Source organism: Tupaia chinensis, unplaced genomic scaffold (assembly GCF_000334495.1).
Source record: "Tupaia chinensis unplaced genomic scaffold, TupChi_1.0 Scaffold000066_1, whole genome shotgun sequence".
NCBI lineage: Eukaryota > Metazoa > Chordata > Mammalia > Scandentia > Tupaiidae > Tupaia > Tupaia belangeri.
The window spans coordinates 10,846,379-10,852,954 of record NW_006159525.1 but is presented as its reverse complement, the minus strand read 5'-3'; positions in this window follow the sequence as shown (position 1 = coordinate 10,852,954).

Here is a 6,576-nt window from a genome sequence, read left to right as displayed (position 1 = left end):
GGCTGGATCTGACCTAACAGGTAAGATCGACCCCGCGGGAGGAGGTTTCCAGTCACGGCTTTTCCTCCCAGGAAATACAAAAGCTGGATTTTGGTTTCAGGGTGATAGGCCATGGTGAGATCTGTATTTTTGTAAGATTTTCTGAAGAACTTCTGGGCCAGCCTCCCCTTTACTCCTTGGAATCCCCGGATCTGCTGCCATGAGGAACCTTGAAGGAGCAGGGATGCCCAAGGGTATTGATTGAGGGATTACGGTCAGTCCAAAAGGGGAACAGGGATCCCTTGGAAGCGTCTCACGCCGGGTGCTGACGGATTAGCGGCTGATCAATTAGGGAGCGATGTAAATAGCAGTTTCTCACTCGCCCCTGCCCATCCTAGAGATGGGGGATTCACACCTGGGCAGGGGGTGATGAGGGGTAGTAAGATACCGCTTATCATATTCCGAACTCTGATTTTAAGAAACCTGCAGAGGGGTCATAAGGCCAAACCCCCTACTGTGCAAATACTGGCTGAAATGTTTGTTTCACACGCAGCTTCCACACCCATTGAACCACCCCATAAATTTTTAACCTTGACCACAAGGGTATTCGGGAGGAAGCCAGGCTGGTGCCAGTCAACTGTACGGGTAAACGGGCACTTCGTGAGGAGTACAGGTTAGCAGCCCGGGTCCAGGGAGAGCCTCCTACACGGTCACCTTGCGGAATCAGCCTCACCACAAGCAGACGCTCCCCAAAGTTTTTTGTTTGTTTGTTTGTTTGTTTTTTAACTGACCTATAAACAAGCAGTTTGTCCCTGCATGCCCAGCCTTCATTAAGGGCCTACAAGGATGACGCCTGTCACTCATTTTAATGCAATCTTGTTTCCCCACTCCGTGTCTGGCCTGTTTGGGGATTCCGCCCCCGTCTACGTTCGGGACCCCCCCTCAGCCTCCAGCTCTCAGACGCTGCAAGCTGCTGGCACGAAAACGCAGCAGTCCAGAAGCTGGGCATGCTCCATGACCAGGACAGGCTGGGCCGCGGGGAGCGCGCCTCCGCCTAATGCGGGCCGGGGGCGGGGCGAATTTCCTGGAGAAGCCTGCTGATTGGTGGAGCTACCTGTCTTTTAAGCCTTGCAGTGCAGGAGGGGAGGTGGGAGAGAGGGTGAGGGTACCAAGGTAGGTTGCAAAGCGTAGTTTAAAAAAAAAAAGAAAGAAAGAAAAAGAACCATAGGCGCCATTCGGTGGCGTGCGCTACGTGAATTGGGGGCTCGAGCATCTGCAGAGGGGCTCCTCCCCTCCGAAACCTGAGAGCCTGTCGTTTTTCCTCTCACCTTTCTGTTCCCTGCCATCCTGCAGCCTCGTTGAAACCTGACTAGTATATCATTTAAGTACACATGTTGAATTGAAAGCCCTTCCTTATTTTCCTCTGGCACCTTGGTGATGTGGGCACACGTGCCCACTACAGCAAGGCTATAAATAGCAGGTATTTGTAAATGGTGACGAGGCGGCAATGACAGCAACCGCAATTCTGGCCTTTAAAGTGTTCTATAGGGGGCAGCGGAGGAGTAGGTAGAACAGAGAAGCCCGAAGTTAGTAGGAAAGTATAACTGTGTGAGGGGTTTTACCCTAGGCAAGGGGGTGGGGGGCAAAAGAAAGGTAATAAAAAGGTTGTTCACTAATAACAAAGTAATCTAGATAAGGCCAAAGGGCTTTTTCTAGACTGGAAGATGAGGGGAGAAGACTGTACAGGTTTTGTGGGGAAACAATTCATAGACGTTTACATTTCAGATGACACCTCCCCCAGAATTAACTGGATTGAGTGGCTATACCTCTACAGGAAACAAAACACTTCCTCCTGAGAGGAGGAAAGGACTGGAGATCAGTTAAATTTGCAAATCTTTTATAATAGTCTTCACAGAAAGGTTAAGGAGGTGATAGCATAAGGTCAGTGGTTATTGCAAAAGCATCTTAAAAGCTGTATCTGTAAGTGGAAAGGACTGCAGGTTTTAAAACAAACCTTTTGCTTAAAATATTCAATAAGAATTGTGAAATAAGCCAGACTACTGAAACAAATGCCATTCAGACCAGTGGGGTTCATATGGAAGATAATTACCGGGCATAGGATATCATTGTCTGTTTTTCCTACTTGCTGATGTTTTACTACCAGTGTTAAAGGTGGTTAATATTTATTATAATTGTGCCATAGCAGATTCAATTGTTCTCCACTTTGTTTCATTAATGGGTTGAGATAACTCTGGAAATGCAAATTCACATTTGGTTCATTTAATACACAGAGCAAAAGAGATGCTTTTGTGGAATCTAACTGAAGTCATGTTGAGCAGATACAAGTATTATCCTGTCACCTTACGCTAAATTAGTCTTGTGGTGTATTGTAATGAAATACACTGTATGAAAAATTTACTCCTGTCTGAAAATTCTCAGGAACCAGAAAGCAACCTATTACCAAAATAGATTGCTCAATGCTGCCATCTATAGGGCAGTGAGGGGTAATTTGTAGAATACGCCAAAGTGCAAACTAAAAGGAGGGCTGAGAGAACGATTCGTCCGAACATTTCGACAGCTATGTTCATAGCACAAATAAACTAATGATTCAGTGAATTAAAACTTAACATGCGAGGCTGCGCTTTTGGATAATACATCTGCAGTTAGCTTTAAAATGGCAATATTGGCCTATGGATGACACTGTCAGAAGAATCATATACAATTTATAAATGACCGCAGGACCAGCAGTTAGCATAATGGCTATATTGCTGGACTCCCACGTAGTTCGAGTCCCGGACCCGGTGGCTTGAAACTTATGCCGGGCATGAGTGCATGTGCCCAAGATCCCAAGAGAAGATTGAAAGACAAGCGACTACAGTGTGGTCATCCCCTGTGAAGGGTGATTTCTTGCTTTCTGTCTCTCTGTTTCTCTGGCGAGCGCATGCATCCTATAGCAAAAATCTCTCTTAAAAATATAAATAAATAAATGCTTATCTGCAAGGCAATATGAAATTTATTTAAAAAAACAACTTCCTATAGGATTGATGGGGGAATAAGACATACAAAATAAAGATAATAGATGACTAAAGTTGTATATGTGTATTAAATATCAAATAAGTGGAATTTACTTAGCAGATTGACATCATGGATGAAATAACAAAAGAAATCTTTATGGAGGAAAGGAGCCTTAAACCTGAACTTGAAGGCCTTGACAACAACTCAGATCACTGACATGCAGATTTTTTCCCCATTCCCATTTCATTTTTCCATTTTTTAATGTTTTTGAAGCTCCTGCCTATGTGTTCGACATTAAGACAGGCACTGAGGATTTAGATATTTCAGACATAATCCTGGCCATGGGAAACTGATAAGGAAGATGGGAAATGTGTGAACACGATACAGAACACGACGATCTCTTTTGTGAAAAAGTAGACACCATGAGAACAAGAAGACCTAACAACCGATTGCCTTCTGACTTAAAAGCCATCAGTCACAAGGATCAGCAGGTGGCATGGTCGTGAAGGTAATAGATTCCCATATGGCCAATCAAAGTTCGAGTCTCAGACCCCATGGCTTGAAAATCAGGCCAGGAAAGTGTGCCTGCATGCCCAAAGTCCCAAGGGGAGAATGAAGGAGAAGGGATTCAGTGTGGCTGTCCTCTCCAGGAGGGTGATTTCTCTCTTCACCTGTCTGGTAAGCTTCTGTGCCCTATAATAAAAACGTAAAAAAAAAAAAAAAATCGTCACAGATCCTACAATTTAGGAGTGTGGAAGGTGCTTCTTAATAATTTTGTTTTCTCATGTAATCAAAATTCTTCGTCTTTTCATTTTTAAAAGAGTGTACTAGAATTTGAAGTAGGCTGAAAAGTCATGTTTGGCTTGAGAATCTGCTATGTCAGGGCTTCTCAAACCCAAAGATCTTGTTAAAATTCAGGTTCTGAGTGAGGAGGTGGAGGGCAGGCTGAGGTGCTGCGTTTCTGACACACTGCAGGCGAGGTGCTGATTTTGCAGGGTGGGCACTGCCCTTGCCTCCAGTGACTGATGAGTAATTGAAGGAAACAATATCACAGTGCTGTGAAATGCAAGCAGGGAGTTTACCTTTTAACATTGTAGACAGACGGACAAAGAGCAACGAACATTCCATGTAACTGAGGCATCACTGCATTGGGGCTCCTTCTTTTTAATCACACATATCAAATCTAACCAGTGTGAAGAGTTATGCTCTCTTAAACGATAGTGCTTTCCAAGGTGTGATTAAAAATGGAGATTCCTGACCTTATCTGTGTCTTATTGAACCAAAATCTTTTAGAGAAGGATGGATTGCTAGTCAGGATCTGCATTTTAATCAGCATTAGGAGAGATTCTTATTTATGCTAAAATTTAAGAATCATTGGATTGAGAACAAAGGGGTAGTTTTGGGGGGAAGCTGTTTTTTTTTTGTTTTTTGGGTTTTCGTTTGTTTGTTTGTTTTTAGTTCTTGCTATAGGGCACATATGCTCACTAGAAAGAGATTAAGAGAAAGAAAGGGAAAGTGAGAAATCAATGCTCAGGGAGATCACCATGCTGCAGCCTCTTTTCTTCTGTTCTCCTCTCAGGATTTTGGGCATGCACACACATACACATGAACCCAGTGTGATTTTCAAACCACCACCCAGTCCCACTGGGTCTGGGACTCAAACCGCAGAGTAGGCCATGTGGCCTTGTATGCTTTAACCTCCACGCCACTTTCTGGTGCCAGGAAGTTGTGATTTTACATTTTTTAGGAATTATTAATTTAATTTGATTTATTATTATTATTTTTTAATTTGCTATAGGGCCTGTGTGTTCACCAGAGAGAAAGAGAGAGAAAAATGAGAAAGCAAGCCACTAGGTCCAGGACTCAAAATGTAGTGGGCTATGTGAGAATCCAGCACCTTAGCCACCCTGCCACCTGCTGACTCCAGGGAAGTTTTGTTTGTTTGTTTGTTTGTTTGTTTGTTTGTTTGTTTGTTTGTTTGTTTGTTTGTTTGTTTGTTTGTTTCTGGAGAGGTTTTTGCTATAGGGTGCGTGCACTTACCAGAGAGACAGAGAGACAGAAAATGAGAGATCACCCCCACCAGGGGGGATGGCCACACTGTAATCCTTTCTCCTCCATTCTCCTCTTGGGATCCTGAGCATGCAAGTACATGCGTCTGGCGTGAGTTTTAAGCCAGCGGGTCTGGGATTCGAACCATGGTCGACTACATGGGAGTCCAGTGACATGGCCATTGTGCCAACTGCTGGTCCCATTTTTGCTTGTTTGTTTTGTTTTGTTATTTTTAAATGAGATACTTTGTGAATAAGCAAATGTGAAGCTTTAACCAGGAAACAAAACTCCACCTACAGGCTTTTGCCAGAGGGCACGTGCGCTCCCCTGAGACTGACAGGGACGTGAGAAAGCATTCACCAGGGGGATGGCCGCAGTGCCATCCCGTGTCCTCATTTCTCCTCAGGATTTTGGGCACTCCCTCACAGGTGCCCTGCATGTTTTTCAAGCTGAAACTCTAACGGGGCAGTAAACCATGTGGATTACTGACTTACTAACAACACCTTTCCTACCAGGCCAAGGGCGGCCCCTGGGGGCAGTCTTTCACAGCAGGTGGAATAAGAAAGGACCCAAGCAGGACCTTTGAGAATAATTAGCTACCGATAACTGGCTACTGAGGATTCAGCTCTGTCTCATCCTGTTATCACCCTCCATCTACCCTGGAGAAGTTAGGGAAAATAAACGCAGTGAGAACTAACACAGGATCTCAGAAAAACAGTAATACCTCAACAGATGATTCAAAACACTGGGTATTTTTGCTGTAAATAAAGTACAAAATAGATGGTGAAACTGGAGGAAAGGAAAAAGGTCAAAACTCCCTACTGCTATTTAATTTTTCCAGAGATTCAACTGATTGGCGATTGGGAGAGAGGGGTGTCTATAACTTATATTTGTCTAAAAGACTTGCATTTTCTTTAGTGATTTTCTTGATTTTTTAAAAACTATTTTATAGTCATGTTCTTTTACAGTCTTCTTTAATAAGGATTGGGGGTTTGCCAACCAATTTGTTGTCTTAGATAATACCACTAACCCTTTTGCTCATTTAATCTAAAGAAAGCACCCCGCCTACCCCGTGTTTGTCAGAGTCCAGTGTGCTGTCTAGATATGCACCTGCTTAGAAGGATTTGCAGACTTCATACCTCTTTTGGATTTTGCCCCACCCTTCATGTGTAAGTTGTCTTTTTGGTGCAGTGCACCCTGTCTAAAATTTGATAATCAAAAAATGTCTTCAAAATAATTCTTTAGGGACCAACAGTTGGCATAACAGCTCTGCCGCTGGACTCCCATGTAGTCAATGGCAGTTCGAGTCCTGGACCTGGTGGCTTAAACTCATGCGGGGTGCATGTGCGTGCGTGCCCAAGATCCCAAGAGAAGAACAGAGGAGAAGGAGTTGCAGCATGGCCATCCCTCCTGGGGAGGTGATTTCTCACTTTCTGTCTCTATCTCTGTCTGTCTTTCTGGTGAGCGCATGCGCCCTATAGGAAAAACCTCTCCAAAAAAAAAAAAAAAAAAAAAAACCTCCAATTTTTTTTT